The 16,803-nt window shown below is 41.0% G+C and overlaps 1 protein-coding gene across 12 annotated transcripts in view; it reads left to right on the plus strand.

The window, feature by feature from the left end:
- The window catches only part of LOC125172019 (phospholipid-transporting ATPase IB), a 647,472-nt gene that overhangs the window by 217,131 nt on the left and 413,538 nt on the right, over positions 1–16,803 (plus strand). The window lies entirely within an intron of this gene.

Here is a 16,803-nt window from a genome sequence, read left to right on the forward strand (position 1 = left end):
AGGGAGGGGGACAGAGGATCCAAAGCAGGCTCCGCACTGACAGTAGAGAGCCTGATGCGGGCCTCCAAGTCACGCAGTGTGAGATCATGACCTGAGCCAAAGTCGGACGCTCCACCAACTGAGCCAGCCAGGCGCCCCCACATCGGGACTTTTGGTTGACCTAGATCATGGAGTGATTTGTGAGGCCAGACAGGTTTTGGGGGATGTGACTGGCTGCCCTTGGAAGCCTGTTAAGAATTCTTCTTCCTAACCAGTGTTGCACGTCTGGTTTTAGTGTAATGACTTCCACGTACTCAGTATCTGCTGAACAGAGGTACAATTTTTATGTTTTTTTTTTTTTGTTCCATACTCCAAGCCCAGGGGGTGTTCCCTATTTTTGACTAGAGTCCTTCTTCTCTTTCGCCTTGTTCCCTTCTCCCTCCTTTAGTTGGGTTGAAGGCATTCCTGTTCTCAAAATATTTCATTGGTAGGTGTGGAATAGGAGTCCTGGGGAAATAAATTAGGTGTGTACCAGATCGCCGTGGAGCTCCCAAGCTGAGCTTTTTAGGCTGCGGGGCTCTGAGGATGAAGCAGACCAGACAGGGACAAAGGAAGGGGCCCAAGAGTTAGAAGCATTGGGCCTAGGTCCCAATGCTTACTTCGCCTCACATATAAGTGGGAGGGAAGAACGGGGATTACCTCCAAGAGCCAGATCTGGCATCCATCACTTTCACTTGACCGACAAATATGTCCGGGGTAGAACTCCAAATGCTTGTAAATGATCAGGCTTTCTCTCTCTGCTTTGAGTTAGTCACCTGTTGCCAAAACAACATCTAAGCTCTGTAATACAGATGAGATCGGGGGTCTTTGCAACCGGGCTGGGGGGGGGGTGGTGGATCATATGTACCCCAGGGGAGCACTAGATGATGATGCGTTAGGATGCCAGAAGAAAATGTGCTTTTTCTTTTTTTACGTTTAAAAAAAAAAGTGCCGTGAAATCAGCTTCATTGATGATCACGTGTAGGTTGGCACTGGCACACCCAATCCTATTTCGGGTGCCCTGATTAGAAATGGGCCTGGGAGGGGGACGCCTGGGGGGCTCAGTCGGTTGAGTATCCGGCTTCGGCTCAGGTCATGATCTCACGGTTTGTGAGTTCGAGCCCCACGTCGGGGTCTGTGCTGACAGCTCGGAGCCTGGAGCCCGTTTCAGATTCTGTGTCTCCCTCTTCCTCTGCCCCTCCCCTGCTCACGCTCTGACTCTGTCTTTCAATAGTAAACAAATGTTAAAAAAAAAAAAAAAAAAAAAAAAGGAAATGGGCCTGGGAGGAGTGGGTAGGAGGAGGGAGGCATGGAGTGCAAGGAAGAAGTGTGGACACTGGGGCAATCACTCTTTGGTTTGCGAAGTATTGCCCTTTGCGTGTGCTGGTTAAGTGGATTTGTGGGCCACGTTTAGTTTTGGGAAAACTGACTCTCCCAAGGCACCAGCTTACGTGGATCCCTGTTTAAAAAAAAACAAAGGATTGGGGGTAACACTAGTGTCTGCAGAAGCCACACCGATATGGCGTGCTAGTTCAGGCTTTTCTTCAGCTACTGGGTGAGTTAAGTCAGTTATCAGATCTCCCAAGTTAAACAAATTTCAGGATTACTCAGGAGGCCATTATCATTAGTCTTGAATCTTTTCAAAAACGTATATGGTGTCTTGAAATGTTAGCTGTGGTGACTAAAAAAACCCTCTCAGGATTCATGAGGCTTTTAAAACTGAGAATGAGGAGTATGAGAATAAAATTGTACAGTTTTATTAGCAGGGGATAAAAACATCTAATATTCAAGTTACTCTCCAAATTTCACAAAACCGGCTAGCTATCGACTGAAGACATCCCTCGATACTTGACAAGAAGCGCCACGCCTTTTGGGGAGCATTTGTGTACCCTCCAGTAATACAGATAAAATAACACAGCCACAGTTAAAACAAAGATGCACGGAAGACCTACAGAAAATCTTGCTGGGGTTTTCTGAGGAACAAGTAATTGAGCAAAGTGTGAAATGTAGGAGATTTGTTCCATATTTGGGTGAAAGTGTAGCTGTTTCTAAAATGGGTTAACTTACGGGGTGCCTGGGTGGCTCAGTCGGTTGAGGGTCTGACTTCAGCTCAGGTCATGATCTCACAGCTCGTGAGTTCGAGCCCCGTGTCAGGCGCTGTGCTGATAGCTCGGAGCCTGGAGCCTGTTTCGGATTCTGTGCCCCTCTCTCTCTCTCTCTCTCTCTCTCTGCCCCAACCACTCGCATTCTATCTCTGTCTGTCTCAAAAATAAATAAACATTAAAAAAAAATGGGTTAACTTACATACACACACACACACACACACACACACACACACACACACACAAATTCTAGTTTTGATGAGCCATCAAAGGAAAGATGTATTGGTAAGGATATATTCTGAGCAAAATATTATTTCTTTAACACAAGTTTTATGAAATGAGTATGTATCATCACTGATGGGATGGTCTCTTAGGAATGAAAGTGGAATCCTGTAAAATTCACTAGTGACCTCGGTGGCAGAGACTGCATTTGCCAGCATCCTTCTGGCTGGATGGGACTCTGAGATTTCATTCTCACTGGTAGCATGTGAGCAGAAGTGAGATGGGAAATTTCTGCATTACCCAGTGAAAAGGAAATCCCTGGCCCTGGTTTCTTGGTTCTTTCCATTTTGTTGACTGCAAATGGCAACCGCTAGAGTCTCTTTGGAAGTGACTGTGTTGAGGAAGCTCCATATTGAGGAAGGCAGAGTTGTCTCACTGCTTCAGGTCCCTGGATGACTTTGAAGAGCAGAGAATCTGAAGAGTGTGTTGAAGTGTGTGTGTGTGTGTGTGTGTGTGTGTGTGTGTGTGTGTGTGTGTGTGTGAGAGAGAGAGAGAGAGAGAGAGAGAGAGAGAGAGAGAGAGAGAGAAAGAGAAAGAAAGTGAAAGTTACATAGTTTGAAATCTTGCATGGCGGGGAGATCTTTGGTTAGCCTCACCCTACTAATGAAACAGAACCTGGTACTTAAAGTAACATCCGTACAGGCTCCTCAAGCATAGATGTAGGGCTGTCCTCAGAGAGGAGGGTTTGCTTTGGTTGGCAAAGAGGAGGGGATGGGATTTGGAGGTCAAGGGACTTGGAGCCCTTCAGTTTGATACACTCGTCCCCATTGGAGTCTTTCAGATTGAGACACCTGTCTTAAGGTCCCATGTTTTCCCAGTCATTGCCCTGACTTCCATGGGAAGGGACCTAGTGAGTCTGTAACTACAGCCTGCATAGAAATCTACAACGTGAGCGTTTTTATCATCCCCAAAAGTTTCCTCGTTGTCCCTTGGCAGGCAGCCCTCCTCATCCCTAGGCAACCGCAGACCTACTTTCGGTTAGGATAGAATTTCATATGAATGGAACCAAACAATAGGTTCTGTTATTGTCTGGCCTTTATTCAACACGGTAATTTTGATGTTCGTTAACGTCGATGGTTGTATCAGCTGATTCCTTTTTATTGATGAATGCAGTATTTCATTGTATGGATGCACCACAATTTATCCATTCTTCTGTTGATGGACATTTCAGTGATTTCCAGCTTAAGGCTATTATGAATAAAGCTTCCGTGAGCACTTTTTGTACGGGTTTTGTGTGGACGCATGTTTTCATTTCTATCGGATAAGTCCCTAGGAGTGGAATTGTGGGGTCATAAAGAAATGTATATTTAGCTCTGTAAGAAACTGTCAGTTTCCATTTTATTTTACTACTAGTACTGAGAGTTTTCATTGCTCCCCATTTTCACCAGCACTTTGTGTTTTCAGTCATTCTAATTATTGCTTTAATTTGCATTTTTCTGATTGTTGATATTGGGCGCCCTTTATTATACTCAATGATCATTGTAAAAATCTTTGTGAAGTCTCTGTCAAATCATATGCCCAGTTTTAAATTGCATTTTAGTGAAATGAGTTTTTTGTATATCCTGGAGACAAGCCCAGTGTTAGGTGTATTGGTGACATTCTTTTTTTAAGTTTATTTATTTTAGAGAGCAGGAGCAAGTGGGGCAGGGGCAGCAAGGTGGGGAGAGAGAGGGAGAGGGAGAGAGAGAGAGAGAGAGAGAGAGAGAGTGTGTTCCAAGCATGCTTGCATGGTTAGTGCAGAGCCCAACGTAGGGCTCGAACTCATGAGCCATGAGATCATGACCTGAGCTGAAACTAAGAGTTAGACGCTTAGCCAGCTGAGCCACCCAGGCACCGCGGTGATCTCAACAGTGGTAGGGAGGATAGGCCTAGGGTGACCCCCACAATTCCTCTCTTTGGGTGTCTACACCTTTGTCTAATTCCTTCCCTTTGAATGTGTGTGGAACTCACACTCAGAATGTGGCAAGAGCTATGGAATGTCACTCCACTGATCATGGTACGTTATATAAGACTTCATCTTAGCAGTCTTGAGTGAGAGACTCTTCCCCCTTGATGGCTTTAAGAAGTAAGTTGCCCTAGTGTGAGAAGGTCTGTGAAAGAGAACTATGTGGCAAGGAGCTTCAGGCAGCCTCTAGAAGCTGCGAGTGGCCCCAGCCTACAGTCAGCAAGAAAATTGGGAGCCCAGGCCTATAACTGCAAGGAGATGAATTCTGCCAACACCTTGAGGATGGTTGGAATCCAATCTGGTCCTCCTCCAGTCAGGCCTTCAGGTGAGACCTTGCCTTGACTAACAGTGTGATTACAGCCTTGTGAGATCCTGAGTAGCAAATTCTGCCAAACTCTTCACAGACTCCTGATGCATAAATGTGTGTTGTCGTAAGTTGCTAAATTTGTGGTTGTGTTGCATAACAAGAGAAAGTATCTTTTTACAATATCTTTTTAAGAGCAGTTTTAAATTTTTTTTTTTTTCAACGTTTATTTATTTTTGGGACAGAGAGAGACAGAGCATGAATGGGGGAGGGGCAGAGATAGAGGGAGACACAGAATCGGAAACAGGCTCCAGGCTCTGAGCCATCAGCCCCGAGCCTGACGCGGGGCTCGAACTCACGGACCGCGAGATCGTGACCTGGCTGAAGTCGGACGCTTAACCGACTGCGCCACCCAGGCGCCCCATGAGCAGTTTTAAATTTTGTTGAAGTCCTTTTTAATTTATTTTTTTAGAGCTTTGATGCTCCAAGAAATATGCACTTACTCCGAGATTGGGAAGACTTGCTGTTGTGTTTTATTTTAGGAGTTTTATAGTGTTTAGCTTGTAAACTTAAGTCTATGATGCTTTTTTTTTTTTTTTTTTTTTTTTTTTTTTGGTGCATGGGTGTGAGGTAAAGATTGAAGTGCAGTTTATATCCCATAGGGCTATCTAGTTTTGCCAGCGCCATTTGTGAACAATACTATTATTTCCACATAGAATTACCTTGACTTGATCTTATCTGTGACTCGATTTTTAGACCATCTATTCCATTTATGTATACATCTTTCTCTATGCCCAATTCCTCATTGTCTTATTTATAGTACCTTTGTAACAAGTCTTGGATCCTCGAATCCTTTTTCAAGACTGTTTATTCTAGGACCTTTGGCATTTCTGTACACATTTGAGAATCAGGTTGTCGACTCCCCCAAAAGCTTTGCAGGATTTTTATGGAGGTTGCGTTAAATATATAGAAAAATTGGGGAAATTTGACATTTTAATGGTGTTGAGATTTCTAATCCACAACATGATATATCTCTTATTTACTTAGGTCTACTTTAATTTCTCTCAGCAGTATTTTGTAGGTTTTAATATATAGGGCTTGCATACATCAAATGTTGTGGTTTTGTTTTCTAGCTGTAATTTAAGAATGATTTGGCTGTTCTCTTAGGCATTGATGTTTTCTTTTAGATCCTTTATTTATGATTTGTAAAATTTCTGGTAATTTCATTTCTTTGTCATTTCTGGGTCCAATTTCTCTTGGTTATAGGTCACTTTTCCTGTCATTTATTGTATGCTGTTTATTGCTAATATTATACTTAGTATCTGGAGTCTGTAATTTTTCTTGAAAGAGTATTGAGTTTTGGCAGGCAGTTACTTGTTCACCTATAGTAGCCTTTACTCTAGAACTACTTTAGCTTTACTACTAAGATGAGACATTAAGACTGCCACCTAAGACTGTAAATATTCACTTTAGTTTCTCTGCGGTGGATGGTTCGAACTTAAGTATCTCCCAGTATTGTATGAGTGCTGGGAATTTTTCACCTTACGGGCCTGATAGTTCTTTTGTCTGTCTGTCTGTCCATCCGTCTATCCATCCATCCGTCTATCCATCCATCCATCATCTGATTATTTACATCATTTTAAAAATTATATTATTTTTTTATGTATAGGTTTTTTCCCAATATGGTCTCTCTCTGTACACATGCATAACTTAGTGTTTGGTCAGAGACACAAGGAAACCCTTCTAGATTTCTCAAATTCTTTCTGTGTGTAGTTTCTCTTCATAATGCTACTTTGCAAATTCCAGTGACCTAGAATTCTCCAGCTGTACCTCCAATCAGAAAGCCTCAGCTTTCTGGTTCATCTCATTCACTTGATTTCTTTCAAGGATCATAGTCCTTAGCTGCCTATTGCCCTGTGTCTAAAAACAGATGCTTCATATCTTTGTTTCCAGTTTTCTAGTTGTTTACAGGTCTGGTGTCTCCGTTACTTTATGATGCCTCGAAGCAGAGTTTGACAAATCCCACTTCTGCCTCTGTCAGATCATCTTTGATACATACTGATTTCAAGTTTAAAGGCCGGTACCACTTGGATTTTTCTTTTGTAACAGTTTGTTGCCCCTAGAGGTTGGCCAGTTGTCTCTGATTTGGGGAACTCTATGAAAATAGCTGGCTCGGGAGAAAAGCAGAGGGTTGATAGGACCTCCTGGTTCCAGGGAAGAAACGGGAGGATGGCTGGAAAAGTAGAGGAAGACCATCATTGATGTCAATTTAAATGACTGTTTTGGTACTCTTTGTCATGGACAACTAGCATCTTTTTCCCCACTAGTGATGAGATCAACAGCACTTCCTTGAAACCCAAGCAGGTGAAATAGTGAATCTCTGTTTCCCATCTCTGGACTGTTTGTTAGAACCACTTCTGGTACCAAATACAGGACTTGGCAGGCTTCAGTGCAGGAAATACAGTCAGATCTGATCAGGAGATAAATACCCCCACACATTATTTGAACAGAGTGATTTTAATGAAAAAAAAATTGTGAATTAACTTTGGAGTTGTTAATCAGACAACTGAAAGTCTAAGAAGAGAACTCGGGGGCAAATAACAACCCTCAGGAAAAATCTGAGCCCATGCTGTTGTTGCAAATAAAGTTTTATTGAACATTCCCGTTTATTTACACATTGCCCATGTGTGCTTTCATACTACGGTGGTAGGGTTGGTTAGAAATTCAGTTAGTGACTTTTGGCACACAAATCCTAGAGTATTTACTATCTTGTCCTTTTTAGAACAGTTTGCCTGCTCTAAGGTACCTTGTAGTGGCAACTGAGGGAAGCAGGTACCGCTCATGGGCTGAGGGAACAAAAGGAAAAAGATTGGACTCATTAATACTTTTAAACTTCAAAGAGGGGATTCTCAAAGCTGATACTCGGATCTCTGAAGAGTGGGAGATGGCCGGCTGGTCCAGAGTGTCTGCATTTTGGGTAGAAGACAGTGAAGATAGTTTTTGCAAGTGTTGCAGAAATCTGAAAACTGGATTCATCTTCTGCTCTTGGAAGGAACTGAGCTGCCCGGGGGCAAGAAGCAACTCGCAAGGCAATTGCAAGGGGACCGGAAACCCACAGGAGACCAATGGGAAGGAGTTCCTTTTCCAATGGCAGCTTCTCTCGTCCGTCTCTTGCGCCACCTACTGGCAGAGCCTAGCGCAGAGCCCTCTGGCGAATCAGGAGTGTGGTGCATAGAGTTCCTGTTCCGGGATCACAGACTACATGCGGAAAGGTAGTTTTGAGGCTAAGGGTTGTTAACTCGACAACTGGCACAGAAACTAATTTCAAGTATAAAGAACGTTAAAACGGTAAATTACTGGGCAAGCTGAATGAGCAGAAGTCTGCATGTCCCAGGTAGGTAGGTAGGTTTCCGGTTCATGCATCTGCACGTTTATTCTCAAGGTCAGGGCACTGTTGTTGCTATCCCAGAAGACTTGAGAAAATCACTGCTGATCTTCCGGCTTCCCTACCCCTGGGAAGCTGGCACTAGGTGGTGGAATGTAGAATACTTCCTCTGCAGATAAAGGAATAGCTGTCTTCATTCTGTCTTCTAAATCTTAAGCAAATGTGTCTTGTGGATGGAATCTATCCTGAATCCTGCTAATAAGGGAGTCTGGGAAATACTGTTTTTAGCTTTACAGTCCTTGCAGTATAGAGAAGAACATGGAAGAAAATGGGAATAGACGGTGAGAATCCATCAGTAAACTATCTAGTACTGGCTAGTTCATAGGCAAGAAGCGGGAATCAGCACACAGAATGCTATAGGATCTCACGGATGTGGCCAGTTTTATAAAAAGCCTTTAACATACAGTAGATTTTTTTTACTTTGTAATGACATGCGAAGTCACCGTGAACATTTTGTGGACCACTGAGAAGTCTATTTTGTTTCTGTTGTTGTTCTCATGGCAAAGAACTTAACAGTTGTCAGACTTAAAGGTGACGAAGAATAGAATAGTGGCTAAGGAAGCAGGCTTTGGAATGCTTGGCTGGGTTCAAATCCTGTTATCCGTGCTTAGAAAAGTCTTTGACCCACAGTGAATTCTCCTAGTAAGTCAGTTACTATTTTCTGTTTTTCTTTTACAAGAGTCCACTTTCCCAATTTCATCTTTTCTCTAATGACAGGTGTCTCCACGGTAAGTTATTTAAAATACATTTAATATATGTAAGCACATTCACATATTCATACCCACAGGCATACTGTCATTATTTGTTGCTTCAAGTCGAAGATGAGATTGCATTCTTTTCTTTATGGCTGATTAATATTCCTGTGTGTGTGTGTGTGTGTGTGTGTGTGTGTGTGTGTGTGCGTGCACGCGCGCACGCGCGCATGCACGTGCGGGCACCTGCTTCTGCGTGCATGGGCGTACCATATTTTCTTGATTCATTTACCTGTTGATGGATCTGGGTTGCTTCCATATCTTTGCTATATATTTCAGTAAATATGGGGTGCGCATATCTTTTTGAATTAGCGTTTTTCTTTCCTTTGGGTAAATATCCAGTAGTGGAATTATTGGCTCATATGGTCATTCTGTTTTCACTTTTCTGAGGAATCTCCATATTGTTTTCTGCAGTGATCCTGCCAGTTTACACCAACAGTGCCCAAGGGTTCCCCTTTGTCCACATCCTTACCAACACTTCTTGTCTTTTTGATACTAGCCATTCTGACTGGCATGAGGTGGTATCTCATTGTGATATTGATTTGCATTTCGCTGATGATCAGCGATGTCGAGCACCTTCTCACGTGTCTGTTGGCCATCTGTAAGTAAGTCACAGAGATGAAGAGTTTAGCGTAGAGGATATGGTTGTTAACGTTGTAATATTTGGTGACACCCAGTGACTACACTTATGACAGTGAGCACTAAGTAATATATAGGATTGTTGAATCAGTGTTGTATACCTGAAACTAACACAGCATTTTATGTTAATTATACCTCAATAATAAATAAAAAAGAAGATGAAGGCGAGAGGATAATGGCTCTTTTTGGGATGGAGAAAACACTTGAAAAGATATGTTTAGAAACGCTTGTATTGTTATGGGACTTCCTGCAGAAAATGTGGGTTGCATATCTTAAGCCATGGACTAAGCAGCCTCCAGAAACAAAAGCTCATGTGTGTTGAGTGCTTCTTCATGAGCGCCTGACACTTAGTGTGAGTTCTCGCTCTTAAACTTCCTAGAAATTCTTAAAGGTAATGAAGCTCTCCGCTTTTAAGGTTGGTGTTCAGGTATTTTAAAAAAATTCCTCCCCATTTTTTCCCCCTGCCATCCTGATAGTATTTACCTACTTGGTAGGATCCCTTATAGCTGTATTTGTTCTTCAACATCTTTTCGTGGTGTACTAGAAATTTTGGTTGAGCAAGTTTTTCCCTGATTTTAGACATGTTCAATTAATAATTATTTTAATCCTTTAAAGGTATTGAACATATAAAGGACAGAGAGACTATCCAGTGTTATCGAGGAACATAAAGCAAGGTGAGGGGGGCATGTCAGGCAGAAAGGGCAGAGGTGACTATGTTATGTAGGTTAGCTAGGGAAATTCTCTCTGACAGGATGATACTTGAGCAGATGTGGATGATGAGAGCCCTGGGGCTGTCTGGACAGGGGACTGCACTTCTCACTTTGCCTGGAACAGTCTCAGTTTATACTGTTGTCCTGGCATACCCTCATCATTCTATATCTGGGGGCCTAGTGTCCCAGGAAGGTGGTTTACCGAGTGCAAAGTCCCAAGGCCGATGCTTCCTACTCTATTGAGCTGCAGGTGGCTGCAGTGGAGAGGGAGAGGGAGTCCAAGAAAGAGCAGGGACTTCACCTTGTAGTTTTGTAGGTGGTTGTCATGACTTGTCTTTTATTCTGAGTGAGATGGGTGGTCACTGGTGGAATCTGAGCAGCAGGGATACAATGTGGTAGATGGAGATGTAACGGAGGTGAGAACAGAAGCAGCGGGCCCACGTGGCAGGCTATTGTACTAATCCGGGTACAAGGTGATTGGGCCAGTTGGATCCAAATGTTGGCCGTGTTGGTGATGGAAGGTGGTGAGATTCTGGGTGTAGAGTCTTTTCACAGTAAAGCTAACAGGATTTGCTGGTATATTGAACGTGGAATATAAGAAGGATAGGACTCCAAGGGTTTGGATCTGAGCAACTGGGATGATTGAGTTGCCATTTCAGAGATGAAGACTGTAAGAGGAGCAAGTATGGTTGGGGGAATTAGAAGTCGTTTTGGGGTGTGTTAGGTTGAGGTGGTGATGAGAGATTGTTAGGCAGATGAACCTGTAAGTCTGAGATTCAGGGGACACGTCTAGGATGGAGAGAGATCCTTGGGAGTAGTAAGTGTACTATTTTAAACCATGAGACTTGATGGGACTGTATATTTTAAACTATAGAGACGGCAAAGAGTTAAGAACTAAGCTCTAGAGGAGTTTCATTGTGTAATAGCTTAGGAGACGAGAGCCAGCAGAGGAGACCAAGTGGGTGTGGCCATTAAAATAGGAAGAGAAACAAAAGTTTGGTATCCTGGAAACCTCATATAGAAGTAAGGTTCAAGAAGGAGGAACAACTGTATTGGTTGCTGCTTTATGGATCCAGTAAGACGGGGTCTGAGAATTTGTTATTGGAATCAGCAATGTGGACGTCAACAGTGACCTTTCAAGAGTTGTTTGGGGGCGGGTGTTGTAGAGATGAATGCCCGATTGGAGTGGATTCAAAGGATTGGGTGGAGGAGAAGAATGGGAGAAAAACCGTGTAGAGATTTCTGTGAGTTTTACTGAAACTTTCGACAGATCTTTGGTTAGTACGGTGACCTATTTCCTTATTCTGTTAAGCAAATTAATGGGTCACTTATTCTTCTATTAACGTATCACAAATTGTGATTTTTAAAAAAAAATTTTTTTTTAACATTTATTTATTTTTGAGACAGAGAGAGAGACAGAGCATGAACGGGGGAGGGGCAGAGAGAGGGAGACACAGAATCTGAAACAGGCTCCAGGCTCTGAGCTGTCAGCCCAGAGCCCGACGCGGGGCTCGAACTCACGGACCGCGAGATCATGACCTGAGCCGAAGTCGGCCGCTCAACCGACTGAGCCACCCAGGCGCCCCAAATTGTGATTTTTAAAAACAAACTTGGTCAATAAAAGGAATATTAACATTTTCTGTTTAAGTGAAAGTGGTAGACACTTGTTTCAAATGGTCTTGGAATAACTGAATCGATCAGACCTTTAAATTTAACGTACCAAACTCTTTATCGTGTAACAGTCATGCTTTCATTTATGTTTTTCACAAAATACAGCTGGCAGTACTCTTCTGCTCGACTGTAGCTATGTCAAAAATCATTCCCATCCCAAATGGGTTTGTTTATGGTCATCCATGTCGATGGAATCCAGCCTTGGTTGGGGGTGACTTTGAAGGCTTTGTCCACCTCGAGTGCTAATGGTATCCCTGAAAGCATCAAAAGCACAGAGAATAGGAAGGCATAACCTGTCAGGGAGCCTGACGGCTCTTACCACTGCTGGCTGTCTAGATGAAGATAATTGGTAATCGCGTGGTATATCATAAAGACAGATCATGAAAGATGCTTAATGATGGCAGTTCTTAGCCAGAGATAACAACCTTCTTTTCTTGACAACGCAGCCAGGGTATCATAGGAGGAAAAGTTACGTTGGAGGCTTAAATCCGTCAGATTCCTTCATCGATGAAGTTTATTCTGTGTCAGATTTCTCAGCGCTGTTGTTCCTGTATGAGGCAACTTAGGTAGACCTGGGCATGTTTTGTTTGGAATGACTTCCAAGTTGTATCTAAGACAGAACCTTTGATGTAGTTCACTTGATTAATGGGAGTGTAATGATCACCCTTTGTTCTGAGGATAATTTAGATTTTATGGCAGTCTACTAGTTTCCATCCTAATTGACTCCCTTTTCAGAATTAATCCATCTAATGTAGAAAATAGGTATAAAGGGCAAAAGAATAAAATTACTTAGAATCCCGCTACCCAAAGAACTACAATTAAAAACTTGGCTAATGGTCTAAGAACTTCTTTTCTGAGGCAAGAAGAAGTATATATTTATATCTGTGTATACATATGCATACACAGTATTTATAAATTTCTTTGCCTAGATACTTATATCTATGTATTTGTATCTAAATATTTGTTTATATACTTATCTATACATATTATATATTTGTGTATCTACATATTTATACATGATATTCATTTTTTGGCTCTTTTCACGAATAATGCAACATGTGTGTAGTATGTATATAGCCATTTAAAAAATGAAATTATACGCAACATTCTTGTTAACCTGTTTTTTTCCTCTCTTAACTGGAATGCTGTTTCTAGACCAATCAATTTGTAGCTGCAGCCCCCTTTTAGAGAATGACATAGATTCCATTGTGTATATTTCCACGGTTTATTTAACTCTTCACTGATTATTGGACATTGAGGTTCTCACCTTTCATGTTTGGGAACATAATTGGTTTTCTATTATTTATTTTCTTAGAGTAAATGCCTAGAAGTAAGGATCCTAGGTCAAGGGAAATAGACCTCTCTGGAAGGAGATTATCCATGCACATGGGCACACACATACATACAGGTGCATGTATTCATACATTCTTCTTTGTCCTCTTCTGCCAACTTATCTTCAATTTGTTAGTGAATTTAAAAAGTTTACCACACTGTGCACAAATAATAAAAATGTTGGAAATTTAAGTATCTTCTCAGTATTGCTTGTGGAGTTAAAATACTCTGAATTGAGATTATATTTAATATGAGTTAAATTTGAAGCTATTAAAGCAAAATAAATTCTTAATAGATGGTCGCATAGCTTATAGCTTGAAACAGTGATGAATTTTTAAAATTTTTTAAATGTTTTTTTTTTATTTTTGAAGGAGAGAGAGAGACAGAGTGTGAGTGGGGGAGGGGCAGAGAGAGAGGGAGACACAGAATCCGAAGTAGGCTCCAGGCTCTGAGCTGTCAGCCCAGAGCCCGACTCGGGGCTCAAACTCCCAAACTGTGAGATCATGATCTGAGCCGAAGTGGGACGCTCAACTGACTAAGCCACCCAGGCGCCCCGAAGCAGTGATGAATTTTTAACTTGTGTGGCTCTTCTTGGCTTTTCCTATTGGGTGTGTGGTGCTAGGTGACCCGTGAAATGTAATAGCTATCACCGCTTCTGTGTGAATGACTATTTTCTTGTAAATCTTTCATGATGAGAGCGGTCTTAAATGCATGATTTAAGAACATGTTGAAGAATAATTCATTGGCAGATAGATTATTATGTAAGTAGGAACATGATTATCTTTTAGAGATGAACTGTCTGCTTTCAGTAGAGAAGTTCTTGATTTATTAAGTTACCACAGTCTCCATTCAGCATAATGGTCTAGTTCTTGTACTTGAATTTGAATTATAAGCCTACTGGAAAATATTTTGGTCCAACTGAGCATATTTATTTGGCCTTAACATTACTTGGTTCAGATGTTTTGCTCTTTGTTACCTGGAACTTAAATTTAAGAACAGTGTAAAATAAAATGATAGATTTAAAAAACCATCTTCCATAAGAGGTTGGAAGTGAACATGTTTTTCTGTGCTGTCCATTATGATAGTTGCTAGCCACAAGTGGTTATTAATCACTTGAAACATAACTGGCTTGAGGAAACACTGACTTTAAGTAACCCATCTTGTAACTAGAGGCTACCATATGAGACAGAATAGCGTAGATTGTTTTCAGTCCCCTTGTGGAGGGGTCGGCAAAACTCCACGAGGCCAAATTCAGCTCACCACCTGTTCTTGTAAATAAAGTTTGATTGGCATACAGCCAGGCTCATTGATGTATGTTTTGTCAGTGGCCGCTTTAGTGCTACAGTGGCAGGGTTGAGTGGTTGCAACACAGAATACATGGCTCACCAATTCTTACTATCCTAGACTGTTGACTATCTGGTCCTACACAGAAAGATTGTTGGCTCCTATCCTGCCCAGTGAAAGAGAAATTGGCCCAATTCTACTTCCACAGTTGTTTGTGGCATTTTCTAAAACGTGCTTTGGAATGTTAAACATTATGGGAGAAAAATGGGGTCTATGGCTAATTTGGGGGAGATACAGAGTTATAAATAAGTAGGTTTTTCTATAAGTTTATGCAATCTTTAATACATTTATTGTACTATAAATCTTAAAGAATTAGAGAATATTTTGTTAACCAAGCTTGACCCCTGAATTTCTTTTTTGATGAGTAACTCTTGGGATGGGGAACACAGATTTAGAAATGGTGCCTTTAGAAGTATGGAGTTTTCCTCTTGGTTGATGTAAGAATAAAAACTGTATGAAAGAGAATGCTCAGAAAATAGAGAAACGCGTGTTTAATTTTTAATTTATATTAAATCCGTAAATATTTGAGTGCTTTTAATTGGCCAGATTGCTATTATTGTAGACAGTCGTAAATGACAACATATTCTCTACTATACTCAAGTTTCTATTTTAGTGTAAATAACCGTTACATCTTGACTTTGCCACAAAGGCAAAGTGTGAAGTACTAAGTACATATAGCTAGGGAAAGAGCAAACTTTCCGTAAAGGACTAGATAGTAAATATTTCAGACTTTGCATGCTATGTGCTCTAGGTCACAACTGTTCAGTTTTGTCATTGTTATAAGAAAGCCATAGCTGATACGCCACTCACGTCATACATCCCTATACGTGTGCATCAATGTACCATATGTAAATACATACATACGTCTTTGTGCTCACATTAAGTATTCAGTAGAAATGACTATATAAGTCATAAAGTGTCAACAGAATTTTAGAGAACTGGTTATCAGGCATTTCCCGTTCTGTGAATACAGTGTACTGAACCAACAAATCAGTGATTTAAAAAAGATTATAGCAAGGTTGCATTCTTGGAAATTTAAAAACTGCACTTAGAAATAATTCAGGAGTCAAAGAGGGAATCACGGTGTAAATCAGAACTGAACGATTAAAAAAATGCCTTGCATCAAAACTCCTAGGAATATCTCAGGTAAGTTTGTAGCCTCCCTATTATACTATAAAAAGAGAAAGGCTTAAAGGTAATGAGCTGTATATGCAATTTAAGATGTTAGTAAAAGATTAAGATCACCGTAAGTAGGGTCTTCAGAAAGACTCTAATGAGATAAACACAAACACATAAACACAAAAATTTTCAAAAACCACAATTTTTTGGAACGAGAAAAAGCTACGATAGAGAGCAGTGCTTACAATGATAGAATACTTTGAACAACTTGATGTAAATAAACTTGAAGCTTAGATGAAATGATTAATTAGGAAAAATCTAAAACCGTCAGAATCGTACTCAAGGAAATAGGAAACCTGAATCCCCCTACAACTATTAAAGAAGTGGTATCACTACGTAGAATTTTTCCTACAAAGAGAACACTAGATGGTCTTGCAATGTACATAGTCCGGTTTTGTCAAGCATTTAAAGGAACAGTTGCAATTTTATACATAGCCTTCCAGAAAATAAAAGTCAGTCCTTTTCGGTGTAGTTTGACGCTCATGTAACCTTCCCCTCAAAACCATTAGGGGCAAAATGGTAAACATTACAGGCCAATCTTAGCTGTACACTGAGGGGTAAAATTCTTTACTGGATTTGGTTTGCCATTCTCATTAATGGAAAAAAAAAAATCATACATTGTGATCTAGTTGTGTTTAATTCCAGGAATGTAAACATGTGTTTCCTTTAAAAACAAATCCTGATAATATACTTCATCTCATTAACAGATAAAAGGGGGGGGGGGAACCATACAATTTATCCAATTAGATGCAGAAAAGAAAAAAAATTGAAGGAGCAATTTATCAGTAAGCAACAATAGCAAAAAAAACTTGTCGTCCTGGAATAGGAGTAATCTTTCTTAACCTGATAAGGTGCATCTACCACAGCCTCTGTGAGACATCCTACTTCATGGTGAAGTGATAGAACATTTCTTTTAAAATACTCATGAGATACACATGTTCCCCGCCAGCAGCCCCTTTTGACATTTTACTAAAGGTGTTAGCTTCAGTGTGACAAGATAAACAAGAAAGGTATAAGGATTAAAATAAACAATTTTCCAGGCACCTGGGGGGCTCAGTTGAGCGTCCCACTCTTGATCTT

This window comes from Prionailurus viverrinus, chromosome A1 (assembly GCF_022837055.1).
Source record: "Prionailurus viverrinus isolate Anna chromosome A1, UM_Priviv_1.0, whole genome shotgun sequence".
Classification (NCBI taxonomy): Eukaryota; Metazoa; Chordata; class Mammalia; order Carnivora; family Felidae; genus Prionailurus; species Prionailurus viverrinus.